Below are 14721 nucleotides of genomic sequence, written 5' to 3'. Positions count from 1 at the left end.
GTATTAGCAAGGAAAATAAATGCTGAATGACAAAGGATTATTTCACCTGTTGTGACACAAAAATAAGAACACAAAAGTAATTTGAAGGGGAATCTTCTGCCTCCCTGATTGCACCTCGTTAGTCATCAACTAAAGTACAGTTACTCTCTTTTTAGGGATATTTTATAGATTGTAGTATTTTGATTTAAGCTCTTTTATTTTTTGTTAATATTAACTATTGGCAGGTATTCTGGAAATTAATTAACAGTGCCTTCCAGCTTATATATCTAGATACAGTTTAGCAAGGCAAAATAGGAAAGTCCACTTGCCTATTTCAAATACTTTATTTTCTCCATTACTTGAGCTTCTTCTTGCTGGAGTCCTAGGCAAGAATGTAAAACCCTTAGGTAACACAGGATGAACAGTATTTACAAGCAACTAAAAATGGATTTTTTTTCCATAGAAAATTTGAATTTCCTTTTGCTTCTTCATATAAGCACTATCTATTTGTGTGATAGAAAACTGCTTCAGAGAGTAGAATGCTAAAAAAATTAGAGCTGTCATTTTTCATAGTGTGTAGTTGATTTGCTAGCAAGGATCTTTGAGTAGATGTGATATCTTTTATTACACCGAGCAGGTGGGAAAAAAGTTATTGGCAAGGTTTCGGGCACAGTCACCCCTCTTCAGGTATAGGAAGTTTTTGCTGTTTTATATATATATATATATATATATATTTATATATATATATATATTAATTTTTCAAGTGGCATGGTTACTAATACTTATTTTTATCTTTCTGATGTTGTGCAGTATGGTTTTAGGCTAAGACAAAGTACATAATAATAACTACTACTACAACAATAATAAAAAACAAGAACAGATAGGACCTAACATATAACTCGTTATAAAGGATAGTCCCTAACTGTTGAAAATAAATACAAGGTGACTTAGCAAATTATTAATTATACAAACTGTATTAAAGGGAGATGTATAAATTTGCTTTAGAAGATTTCATCATACTCAATTAAATTCTGAACCACAGGCAGACTTAGAATGACCTGAAATCCTTAAATAAAGAAAAAAAGTATTTTATTTGACATGTGTGCATGTGGGAGAGAGGAAAAAAAACCCATGAAGTACTAAGGCAAGCTGAAAAAATCTTTTAATCTCATTCATTCATAGTTTCCAATACTTGCCTGGAGATGATGGACTTTACTTCTTAATCCTCCCACTGTCAGTAGGACACTCAGGTCTGAACAGTACTAAGTACCCAAAAAACGATAAGGATGATTTTGTATATGACTCCCCGCACTTCTTCTCTCCTACCCCACTGGCAATATACATTGTACTATTTATTGTTTCTAAATTTAATCTAAAGCCCGTTGTTCATAAACCTACTATTCATATCATCCTTGCTGTAAGTAAGAACCATGTTAGTAAATTAGAGATGTATTTTGATGTCAGAACTCTTGAATCTTTTCAGACAAAGTCTCCCTCCTCCTCAGAGGATGCATCTGCGTCTTGAACAGGATCTTATCTAAGACTTTACATCCAAACTTCTCTTTCTAGAGTCTAGGTTACAAAAGGAACTTTGAGAAAGCTGTTTTCTCCCTTCACTGAGAGAATGAATGCATAAGAGAACATCCTATAATGGTAGCACATCAACCCCCCGATGATGAGCCTCCCAGAGGAATTAAAGGCTTCTCAGTAGGAAATTGTTAATTAAAAATCACCTGATGTAGCTTACTTTAGGCATGAGCTTAGGTAAACTTTCAGTGTTGCTTTCAGCTTCAGTCCCCTTTAGCTTCTTACAGTTTCTCCTTTTAAAGTAGATACAAATGCCTCCATGATCTCACCCAGAGATGGACCTACAAATTTGAGGTCATCCAAATGGCAATCACTTGTTCAGATTTGACCCATTGTCCTGTCACCTACCTACTTAATAAGGGTTTGAAAAATGTTGTGTGTCAGGATATCTGGGATCTGAACCTAGAACTTTTATTCCCTCAGTAGCGTATGCCCATTATTAGACATCTTGTATAAAAAAGGCATTAAACTGGATTAAGTCTACTAGGAGCAATGGATTGCAGGCCATTCAGCAGATTAACTTTAGAATGATAACTGCCTTGCTACAAGACACTTGCTTCTGACTCTTGGCTTCTGGCCTTATTGGCCCTGGCCTTGGGCTCCAGACCTTGTAACTCAGCTTCTGGCTGCATGAGACTGCATCCTGATCTTGACTTGTCTCCTGGCTGTGTGACTCCTGCTGCAAGTCCAGGGTTTATCAGTGGATCATACTCAACACATTTGGCAGTCTCTTGTTCATAAATACCTTACCTCACAACCTTGCTTGGACCACAGTTGTAACCAGAACTGCTATAATCTTCTATTTAGTAGCGCTGTTTGAAATGGCTGTGTTTCAATTTGGTTTCAGATTCAGCCATTTCGGAGGACAGTGATTTGTTTTGGTGTTTCAGATCACTGTCCTGTTTCATAGTTTCATAGTTGTCAGGGTCGGAAGGGACCTGAGCAGATCATCCAGTCTGTCCCCTGCCATGGCAGGAAAGAGTACTGGGGTCAAACAACCCCGGCTAGGTGTTCGTCTAACCTCCTCTTGAAGACCCCCAGGGTAGGAGCGGGTACCACTTCCCTTGGAAGTTGGTTCCAGATCCTAGCTGCCCTGACAGTGAAGTAGCACCTCCTGATATCTAGCCTAAATCGACCCTCTGCTAGCTTGTGACCATTATTTCTAGTCACTCCTGGTAGCACTTGGGGGAACACGGACCCCCCCCCCCCCAGTGCCTGCTGGTCCCCTCTGACTAGTTTGTAACAGGCCACTAGATCCCCCTCAGCCTTCTCTTGTGGAGGTTGAACAGGTTCAGGTCCCTTAGCCTCTATTCGTAGGGCCTGCCCTGCTGCCCCCTGATTATGCGAGTGGCCCTCCTCTGTACCCGCTCCATGTTGTCCACATCCCTCCTGAAGTGCGACGCCCAGAACTGGATGCAGTACTCCAGCTGCGGCCTGACCAGTGTCACATAGAGGGGGAGGATCACCTCCTTGGATCTGCTTGAGATGTATCTGTGGATGCATGACAAAGTACGGCTGGCCTTCCTGATTGCGTCCCCACACTGTCGGCCCATGTTCATTTTGGCATCAATAATGACTCCAAGATCCTTTTCTGCCTTTGTGCTGACGAGAAGGGAGTTCCTCAGCCTGTAAGTATGCTGTTGGTTCTTCCCCCCCCAGGTGCAGTACCTTGCACTTGTCAGTGTTGAAACCCATCCTGTTCTCATCTGCCCACCCCTGTTTCATTTCAGCTGAATCTGTTTTGGAGATTTGGTTCTGCTGAGTCTCCTCCAAATCTGTTTCAAATGGGCTGCAAGGCAAGCATTGAACAGCCCCACCCAGCCAGGTGAGGCTTGGGGCCAGGGGCTGCAGGGCCCAAGCAGAGAGCAGGAAGGGTCCATGGGTGGCTAATTTGGGGGAGGGGGAGGGCCACTGCCCTCCATGCAGGTGAGGAGACCCTCATGCAGATCTCTGATCCCTGTCATACCAGGTCGCAAGGCAGGGAAGCAGTGCAGAGTGGTGAGCAAGCCAGCTGGTCCCTGCCACATGACTCTGCTCCACAGGGAGCAGAGATGCACACTGGGGGTCTCCTCACCGCAATTGCCCACTCCATGCTGCCCCAAATCTCTGCTCCCAGCAGAGCCAGGTCACACAACAGGGACCAACACTGTCCTGCCATGTAACCTGGCTCTGCAGGGATAAGAGATCCATGCTGGGATCTCTTTGCTGCCCACCCCATGCAGCCCCACCAGTCCCCAGCCATCTCCTGGCTGCACATACTTCCCTGCACAGCCTGGGGCTGACTGGGAACTGTCCTGGTCAGGGGCAGGTCTGAGCCAATTGCAGGCTGGGTGGGGAGCTGTCCATATGCAAGGAGCTCTCAACCCCTGCTCCGTGATTGCAATTGCAATTGTGGAGTGGTGGCTGGGAAGCTTGCTCCCAGCCGTTGCTCTGCAATCATGATCCGGGACCGGGAGCAGAAAGCTCCCTCCTGCTGGGGCAGGAGGACATTGTCCCCACCTGGGCATACAAGTTAGGGCTGGGGAACTTGTTCCTTGCCTAGCTTTGTGAGTTTGCTCCCCTCCCAGCTCCACACTTGCAGCTCCTGAGCCTCCTCCAGCACAAAGCTCCCAGCATCTGCTTTGCAACCACTTGTGGGAGATGCTAATCTCTGAGCCTGAGTTCTGTCGCTGGGGGCTTGGGCTGAGGGGCTTTTATCTCTCAGCAGTGCCTCCATGATCATGGGGCCACTGCTGGGAGATGCTTATCTACCAGCCTGAGCTACGGTTATGGAGCTAAGTTTGGGAGACCCTTATCTCCTACCCTGAGCCCCTGACCATGGAGCTCAGGCTGGGAAATAAGCACCTCCCAGCAGCAGCTCCATGGTCATGGAGATGGTACTGGGAAACAAGGGTCTCCCATCCCTCACTTCCCAAACATGATGGTGGAGCAGGGGCTGGCATATAAGTATGTTGCAGCCCCCACTCTCCAGTTGTGATTTCAGAGTGGGGGGCTTAGAGGTCCCTGCTGCCAGTGCAGGGGGACATAGTACCTGCCCTGTTTCCTCTGGTGGAGCCCACCCCAGCAGCTGGCAGCTCCCAGGGATAGGGAGCAATCTCCTGCCCCCTAGTGGATGGCTGACTGAGAGCAGATTTTGATCCTGCTCAGGCATCTATACTTAGCACTATACTAGCATTAGTAATGCTGAGTACATTTGCTAACTGTGTTTGCAGGTAGCAAATTTACTCAGTATTGAGTACATTAAATGTGAAGTAAGCATGTGCATGTGTAGATGCACATGCTTGCTTCACAGTGAACTATGCTAATGTGAAGTTAAGCATCTCATGTAGAAGCACCCACTGTGCAGTAGGTTACTGCACAGTAAATCTAGGCTGGAGTAAATGCATGTATAGAATTGCCCCATGAGTTACATTGTTGGTTGCACAATGGCCCAGCTCCAACAGGAGGTCATGTTCTTCAGTAAAAGTGAGTATAGCTTCTATATCTTCTGCTACATTTAGAACTATTGGGTAGGTATTAAATATGCTTTTGTCATGCTTTTTAGTAGGCCTGTGAAAGTTGGCAGCAATCTGATCCAGCTTCGGATCTGGCCACTTCAGATGGCCGCGATCCGATCTAGAGCTCCGGATTGGTTTGCTGCTTCGATCTGGCAAAACGGCGCTGAAGCTTCGGAGCCACCTCGGAGATACAGCTATAGGTTATAATGGGGGGTGAATGAAAAATCTGTAACTTTGTTATTTTAGCTCTGATTTGGCTGCAGCTTACAGGGGTAGTAGCCCCTTCAGAGACCATGAAGCCTGCCAAGTTTCAAGATCAGTGTAGGGGTTTGGGGGGAACTGCACCTCAAATCCTTGAAAGCAAAACTCCTATCACGTCTATGTGTTACACCACAGGGGGCTGAAAACTGCAGGAGTAGTAGCCACTGGTGAGGCCACAAAGCCTGCCAAGTTTCAAGAAGATCGGTGCAGAGGTTTGGGGGGAACTGCACCTCAAACTGCTGACAGCCAAAACTCGTCATGTGGGTGGGTGCTTGGGCGACAGCGTCTGTCCTGGGGCACAGGGGGGTTAAATATAGTGCAGGCCTGAGTGCTGGGCCCTGCCAGGCCATGAAGCATGCCAGCTGTGTGTCTCTTGTTGGGGGAGAATGTCGCCCGGGGCCCTGCACCACAAGCTGCTGGCAGGCAAAACTCGTCATATGGGTGGGTGCAATTGTGTGTGTGTGTTAAGGTGTGCCCTTCCTGGTGCTGGGGCCTCTGCACAACACAGCAGTGTGCCCCACTGAGGCCTCCTCCTCCCCTACAGCCTCACGCCTGGTCCTCTACTTTATGTGACAACAGGTACAATAACTTAGCTGGCTCAACACCAGTAGCATCAGCAGCTGCATCATAGGTTCCCAAACCAAACTGTCACAGTCTGTCATTTTATAAAGGAATTGACAGCAAGAAGTGAAGATGTGTTGTGTTGGACATATGATATTATTGATGGTGTGTGATGGCCTATCTTGTGTTTTTATGTCTATATGTGTATTATGAAAAAAAAGGAGTACTTAAAAAAAATGTATCTTTGGAAGCTTTAGGGTTGAAAACCCCTTTGTCAGGCTGAGGAAGTACATGAAGTTCGTCCTGGATGGAAGGAATAGTAAAGAAGCCAGAGGCTGGCCTGGTGCACAATGCAGGCAAGAAAGCCAGTCAGTGAAAATGGAAATGGAGGCATCAGGGGGTGAGGGACAGGCTGGGGTTGGGGGCAGGGGGGAAAGGGGGATGTAGCAGCTCAGGTAAAAGTGCAGAGGTGCCTGGGGTGTCAGATGTCTGGCAGGTCACAGTGTGCCAGAACTCCACTGTGTAGATTGAGTCCATGAGTTTCTGTACTTACTGCCTAGGAGGCTGATGAAGTGCAGTTCATAGGCCCAGCTCTGAAAAGTGGTTTGTACATTCAAACAAGCATCAAACCTCATCACCAGAACTGAAGCCAACTTCCTACAGCTCAAAACACAAAACCTGTCAACTATCTCCAGTATCCCCACAAACTGCATATCAGAGTCTATCAAAGACAACAAAACCCAACTACCTGTGGGGGCACATTCCTCACCAAAAAAACACTCTGCCTCCAGTCTCTCAGGCTGATCCTGAGAGGGAACAAATTACAATGCAAACCACTTTTCAGAGCTGGGCCTATGAACTGTACTTCTTCAGCCTCCTAGGTAGTAGGTACAGAAACTCATGAACTCAGTATACACAGTGGAGTTCTGGCACACTGTGACCTGCTGGACATCTGATATCCCAGGCACCTCTGCACTTTTACCTGTGTTGCTACATCCTCCTTTCCCCGTTACTCCCCACCTAGCCTGTTCCTCACCCCCTGATGCCTCCATTTCCATTTTCATTGACTGGCTTTCTTGCCTGCATGTGTGCCAGGCCAGCCTCTGGCTTCTTTACTATTCCTTCCATCCAGGATGAACTGGAAGTACTTCCTCAGCCTGACAAAGGGGTTTTCAACCGTAAACCTTCCAAAGATACATTTTTTTAAATACTCCTTTTTTCTCATAATACACACAAAGACTTTAAAACACAAGCTAAGCCATCACACACCATGAATAGTTTCATAGTTTCATAGTAGCTAGGGTCAGGAGGGACCTGAACAGATCATCTAGCCTGACCCCCTGCCACAGGCAGGAATGAATGCTGGGTTCACAAGACGCCAGACAGGTGATCATCCAACCTCCTCTTCAATTTGCCCAAGGTAGGGGCGAGGACCACTTCCCTGGGAAGTTGGTTCCAGATTTTGGCCACCCTAACTATAAAATATTGCCTTCTGATCTCTAACCTAAACCTATTCTCCATCAGCTTATGACCATTGTTCCTTGTCACCCCAAGTGGTGCTGGGGAGAAAAGGGCTCTGCCTATTTGCTGATGATCCCCCCTGATGAGTTTGTAGGCAGCCACCAGGTCCCCCCTCAGCCTCCTCTTGCTGAGGCTGAACAGGTTCAGGTCCTTCAGTCTCTCCTCATAGGGCCTGTCCTGCTGCCCTCTCACCAAGCAGGTGGCCCTCCTCTCCTCTCCAGGCTGGCCACTCCCTTTTGAAGTGTGGCGCCCAGTACTGGACTCAGTACTCCAACTCTAATAACATCATATGTCTAACACAACACAACACAACACAACATCTTTACTTCTTGCTGTCAATTCCTTTATAAAATGATAGGCTCTGTGACATTTCAGTTTGGGTACTTTTGATGCAGCTGCTGATGCTACTGGTGTTGAGCCAGCTAAGTTATTGTACCTGTTGTCACATAAAGCAGAGGACCGGGCATGAGGCTGTAGGGGAGGAGGAGGCCTCAGTGGAGCACACTGCCGTGTTGTGCAGAGGCCACAGCACCAGGAAGGACGCACCTTAACACACACACAGTGTCACCCACCCACATCATGTGTTTTGCCTGTCAGCAGCTTGGGGTGCAGGGCCCCAAACGACAGAATCCCACAGTGAGACACACACAGCTGGCAGGCTTTGTGGCCTGGCAGGGCCCAGCACTCACTCAGGCCTGCTCTAGGACACATAGCTGGGAGGCGTTGTGGCCTCGGTAAGAGCTACCACCCCTGCAGTTTTCAGCCTGCTGCGCCTTAACGCACACAGGGTCATTTGTGTCACAAGTTTTACCTGTCAGCAGCTTGGGGTGCAGTTCCCCCCCAACCCCTGCATGAATCTTCTTGAAACTTGGCAGGCATTGTGGCTTCGGTAAGAGCCACCAGCCCAGCAGGTTTCAGCCCCCTGTGTTGTAACATAGATGTGACAGGAGCTTTGCTTTTAAGTATTTGGGGTACAGTTCCCCCCAACAGCTGCACTGATCTTCTTGAAACTTGGCAGGCTTTGTGGCCTCAGTAAGAGCTACCAGCCCTGCAGCTTTTAGGCCCCTGTGGTGTAATACACAGCCGTGACATGAGTTTGGCTTTCAACAATTTGGGGTACAGTTCCTCCCAAACTCCTACACCAATTTTCTTGAAACCTGGTAGGCTTTGTGCTCTTAGCCAAAGCTATCATCCCTGCAAGTTTCATCCAAATCATACAAAAAACAACAAAGTTATAGATCTTCCATTGATCCCCCATTATACCCTATGGTCGGATCTCCAAGGCGGCTCTGAAGCTTCAGAGCTGCTTCGGCTGGATCGAGTTGGAAACCCAGTCCAGAGCTCCAGATCGGATCGTGGCCATCCAAAGCATCCAGATCCAAAGCCGGATCGGATCACTAACGACTCACACGGCCCTACTGAATACTATCCAAACACCAATCCAAGATTGTACCCTGTGCAGAACTCAGACATAGGATGCAGGAGGCCTGGACAAGACCTCACAGCCTGATCAACCAGTGATATCACATTCATTATATTTTGGGGTGGTGAGCATGTTGTATTGCTTTTGGCTAACTAGAATAATAGTATTGTAACTGTTGTAGTTATTTTGCTTTTGATTTAGAATTGTAACTGTTAGAGTTTAATACATTTGCTTATAGTTAAGACAACCATGTCCTAGTCTCCATACTTGGTACAAGACCCATAATAGCAACATTAGACGTAACACATTTGTAGCACACATCTCTCAGGCTGGCCATCCCAGTATCACAAATTCAATTATTGTTATGTAATACTTGACTCCTAGTCTTGGACCAGGACCCCATTATGTTAAAATAAATAAACAAACAAATAAACAAATAACAAGACAGCCCCTGCACATGAGAGCTCACAACCTAATATTTAGACAGTAAACAAAGGGGGACAACCATAAAAACAATGAGAAGGGAAGGAAGCACATGATAACAATGAAGAGGTGTATAGGTCCAACAGTGAACATGGTGATTCTCACCACTTTATTTAGATAATAAAGAAACATTTGTTTGCCCACTACAGATAAAGATTTCATGGAGACTGGTCTTTGTTTTCTTTATTTCCTGTGATTTATTGCACACAGTGCTTAACAGATTGAGAGATATTGTAGGCATTTGTGGCTCTCAGGGACTATGTTCGAAACAAGACAAGAAGTCATTTGACTCCACTGATCAGTCAATATGCATTGCAGGTACCTGTTCGTGCTTGCTCCACTGAAAATATATGTATGCATTGCCGTTCCATCTAAGGATCCCTGTTTTTTTAGTACAAGATTTAGTAGCCAGAAAGAAGTCCCGTGCAAATGCTCATAGAGGTCCCTTCTATGCAATAGCATTTGCAATCTTAGCAAAGTACAGGGGCTACCACTAGGCACTAGTCCCCACTCATGGCTCAAGGGCACTGCATTGTTTGTGAGAATATCATACAATTCTCATGTTCCTAGGAAATTAAAAGTTAAAAACCAATGCTGACATAGAGAACAAAGCAAGATACTACCTGCAGCAAATTTCTTGTTTAGCATCATTTCCCATGGGCCACTTCAGCGGGAGTTACTTAACAGCAAGAGATCATAGGAGTTACAAAGACAACTGATTCACTGAGGCCTGACTGTAACCCAATTAAAATCAGTCAAGGACAGAACTCCAGGTTGTGAACGTGGGTCACACAAAGGAGCTAAAACTTGAGGCAGGGGGGTTTTCTTGCACAGGACAAAATCTAATATTAGAGGATGAAAGGAAATGATGTAGGGCCACAAGAATAGCAAGCAGGGTTGAATAGTAAATAGGGAGCAGGAACAGCAAGGAACAAGCATCAATAAGGAAGAGGAAGAAGTGTTGGAAAAATAGGAAAAGGAAAGGAATGCAAGATTAAGGACTAAATTGAAACGTTGCAAGTTCCCATGAATAAGGAGTGGTGCACACCCAGACTGAACCAGGTATAGCTTCAAGGCAGATAAGTGATTTAGTCCCTCCTGTACTGCCCTCTACTTCTGGGATGCAGGAAGTGACTTCATGTCTTTTCATAGTGACAGTTACTGCACCCAGCAGTACACCCAGCCACGTAGTGATGAGGAGTGGAACCATGGGGTAGCCCAGATCCTTTACTAAACACCCGCAGCCACATGTTTTTGATGGCTTACAATTTTCTAAATTTCAGGTGGGAATAGGAAGAGAAATAGTCTGAGTGGAGACTGTTGATATATTGTATATATGTCTGGTTAATAGGTGATAGTGCTTCATCAAGCTGTTGCAATGTCACAATATCATCACATAATCATGTGTTATGCAGTGCTACAGGCTCTGTGTCATGATGATTCCTCATGCTTCCATGCAAGTTCCAAAATGGAGAAACCTTAGGAAGGGTAAAGCCAAAAAAGTAGGCTTCTCTTTTCTACTAATTCAAGACTATCTAGTGACAACATCAAGTTTTGTACCTAGATCATTAACATAATTGAGATATCTCAGTCATGCTCCTATGGGACGTACCTCCACCTCAACAACCAGACCACGCTAAGCTAGCACACTTCTTGGACTAATCTTCTCAGTCTTCACAGGGAGACACAAGTACTAGAATGAAAATAAGCTTAGTTCCATGGCAGGTGCTGAAAATGTTATCAGGGTGTTCATGGTGTGCGGGCCGGGGGCAAGCCGGGCCCGTCTTTGCACACGCGGATTGTGGCCAGCAGCCTGGGCACGCGGGGCCAGAGAAAACCACGGGGCGGCAAGGCACGCGCGAGCTAGAATTAGTTACGGAGGCGTAGTGGTTGATTGAAAAGATTATTTACTTACACCCAAGATGGTCGCGGTGTAGGCTGGACAGTTTTCCAGGTGCAGCTCTGCTTAAATCCTCATTGGAGGGCTCTGACAAACTCGGTTCTTTGGCCCCAGAGTTGTTAAGGCTCCACGGGTTCGGCAATTCTTTCCTCACGGAGTGGCTGAATCTCCGTGGGTTTTGTTCAGTTCCCAGGTCCCCAGAGCTGTTAAGACTCCGTGGGTTCAAAAATTGGGTATATAGGATAGGGATACGTCTAGGATTGCGCTCAGCAACGGGGAGAGGCCAGAGGGTGTTTAGACCTCTGTTGCCTGCTTAAGAGAGGCGCATTGGGTCCGCAAGGGTCCACATTGCTTAGAGATCTTCACACAGCACGAAGTCTCCTCCTCCTGGCAAGTTCTGTATCTCTCCAGGTTTCCTCTCTCTCCGGTTTGGGCGGAAACTACCCAAGCCTTTTGTACAGCTAGTAAGCCAATAGCTAGCCGCCACGTATGCCTACATTTAGAACTGGCCAATAATGTGGCGCGAATCTAAATACAAATGGCAGGAACTCCTTTGCACCATGCATCTCTGAGATGCAAAAGAAATGCACCATGCAAAGAAGCTGCAAATTGGCAGGAAATCCCCCGTTGCACCAGAGTTCTCTCCCGCAGCAGAGAACTCTACCGTGCAAGGAAACTGTAATTTTAACAGGAACATAATTTAGTGTTGCCGAAGCACACACAAACAACAAATCACAACTTTGGGTTGTGACACATGGAAGAGCTCAGTGGGTAGAGCTGAGCAAAACTTTTTTAGAGACTAAACTACTTATGGAAAAAAATGTTCTTGGTCATCCCTGATCTATTACCAATATGGTGTCAAAACCATTTTGGAACTTAATGATTACAGATTTAACCATTGAGAAAGGTATCTTGGAAGAGTCATGTAGCACACTGGTTATGTAAAGACACTGAGATGTGTTCAAATGCCATTTCTACTTGATTCAAAGCAGAGCACTGAAACAAAGCCCTGTATTCCTCAGGAGACTGCCCAATCAAGCTAATGGGTCTTCTAGGATGGGTTTCTGTTCATCGATCCTGAAGCAACCAGAGATTTCATGAAAGCTTTTGAAAGTGAACTAAAATAAAAGAATGAAAATGACCCCAAAATGCAGAGGTCTGTGCCCTTACCTAGGTGACAGGACAATTGGGTTCCCCCACCCATATATGTGAACAGTGAAGTATTTTAGAAAAACTGGAGCAGTTTCAATAAGAGAGACATGAAGGCCATCAGTCCAGAATATACCATAGCTCCCTTCTTCCCTGGAAGTCCAAAGAGCTTGTAAATACACTTGCTCTTACTCAGGCAGCAAATTTGCACCTAATTTTTCCAGTCAAGGTGTGTACTAACTACACTTAACTATACAATAAAGGAGAAATACTATATTTTCTGTTATAGGAATTTAGACCTTTGTGGGCGGGGGCGGGTGGGGGGATCATTTTTTAAAATAATGCCGAAAAAAAATCTAAACACATTTTTTTCCATGTTGAATAAAATATTTTGCTCAAGATTAAATATGTTGCTTTCATGTTTTTAAAATTCCAAAATGATCTCATTTTACAGTGCCCAGAGTTGATATATATTTCTTTTAATTTGGACAACCAGTTGAGAAATCACTTATTCACAGGGTCTGACTCCTGATCTGCTTAGATTTCTCATATTCTAGAGCACTAACACACACATGCATGTGTGGGGGGGAAGGGGAGAGGGAGGTGGATGAGAAAGAGAGACATGACAGTGGACTGGATTTCTCATTAAATAGCTATGTTAGTGTTATTAAGTGTTAGAAAAGTGCTTCTGAAACAACTGACCTATGACATAGCAATAAGAGTGCTTTGCTGGAATGTAGAATAGCCAGGGCTGCAAGTCCAGCAGTAGAATATCAGTCTGTTCATAAGTGTCATTTCTGGCACATAAACAACTACGTGGATGACTAAATGGTATTCTTAGGTAGCCAGGAAAGAAAAAAGTCCCACCCTCACTGTACTCCATTGTAATAATGATGCTAATAATTATGATAGTAAATTAATCAAATTAAGTGAACAAAACATACAGAAGTGTTAATTTTCACATAGATTTAAATATGGCAAGCATTCCTATTAAAAGAGGTGCACAGCAGCAGTATTCATACAAATGTTTGTGACATTCACTGAAAAACTAATAGCCAGTAACATGAAAATCTCTTTTCTTTAAAATATTGGTGAAAACTAGTTTACCCAGTTTCTAAAAGACCTATTCTCAAACCTAACAATTTTCATTTATTGTCTAAGTCAACTTTTTGGATCCACATTTTTCTCATGGCATTTTTCACCTCTTCATTTCTCAGTGTATAAATTAGTGGATGCAGCACAGGGGTGAAGACAGTGTAGAACACACAGACAGTTTTATCCTCTGGAAAGGTTATTGATGGTCATAAGTACATGAAGATACATGGCCCAAAATATAAAACCACTACAGTGATGTGCGAGGCACAAGTGGAGAGAGCTTTGAGGCGCCCTTCAGTAGTACACCTTCTCAAAGAGACTAAGATGACAAAATATGATGTAACTAACACAACAAAACAGGTCAAGGAAAGCATCCCCGTATTAGCAACAACCATGAGGCCAATAATGTAGGTGTCAGTACAAGCCAGTTTCAGCAAAGGGTGCACATCACAGAGATAGTGATCAATCTCATTAGGCCCACAGAATGGGAGCTGAGTGGTCAGGAGAGTCTGTACAATGGAATGCAGAAAGCCCCCTGTCCAGGAACCCAACACCATCCAGCCACAGACATGCCCAGTCATGATTGTCATGTAATGAAGCGGCTTGCAGATAGCAATGTACCGATCGTAAGCCATGACTGTGAGGAGGAACATCTCAGTACCACCAAGGAAATGACCGAAGAATAGTTGTGTCATACAAGCAGCGAATGAGATGGTTTTCCTCTCAACTAGGAAGTCTCTAATCATTTTGGGAGCTATAGATGTCGAGTAGCAGATGTCCACAAAGGAAAGGTAGCTTAGAAAGAAATACATGGGGGAAATCAGACTTTTGCTGCTCTTGATAGTGATAATGATGAGGAGGTTTCCCACTACAGTAACTGCATAGAACAATGAAAACAGCACAGAACAGATTTGTTCTGACTCCTGATTCTGAGTAAGTCCCAGTAAAACAAATTCAGACACATTATGGGCAGGTTCCATGTGGTCAGTGCATATAATCAGTATTCAGCAAGATGCTAATTCAGCTGCCAAGACATAAAATAGAGAAATGAACAGTAAGCAGCTATTCAGCAACGATGAGGAAAATACTGAGATCATTATTACAAAAGGAGGATTTTTGTATTGATTAGCTTGCTTTAGATTCTATAACAATGGTAAGTTTAACTTTATGTTTTTAAATGAAGGAAAAATATAGACTCAATGAATTGGGATGGTAGTTTCAGAATTCACTGCATTTCTTATATTTTATTAGTACAATTTCAATTA

At 44.8% G+C, this 14721-nt stretch overlaps 1 pseudogene; it reads right to left on the bottom strand.

The window, feature by feature from the left end:
• Positions 1–13506: 13506 nt before the first annotated feature.
• On the bottom strand, positions 13507–14448 carry LOC102574949 (olfactory receptor 4S2-like; annotated as a pseudogene).
• Between the last annotated feature and the right edge of the window lie 273 nt (positions 14449–14721).

This window comes from Alligator mississippiensis, chromosome 2 (genome assembly GCF_030867095.1).
Source record: "Alligator mississippiensis isolate rAllMis1 chromosome 2, rAllMis1, whole genome shotgun sequence".
NCBI lineage: Eukaryota > Metazoa > Chordata > Crocodylia > Alligatoridae > Alligator > Alligator mississippiensis.
Note: the sequence above shows the minus strand (reverse complement) of the source record. Positions and strands in the feature narration are given on the sequence as shown.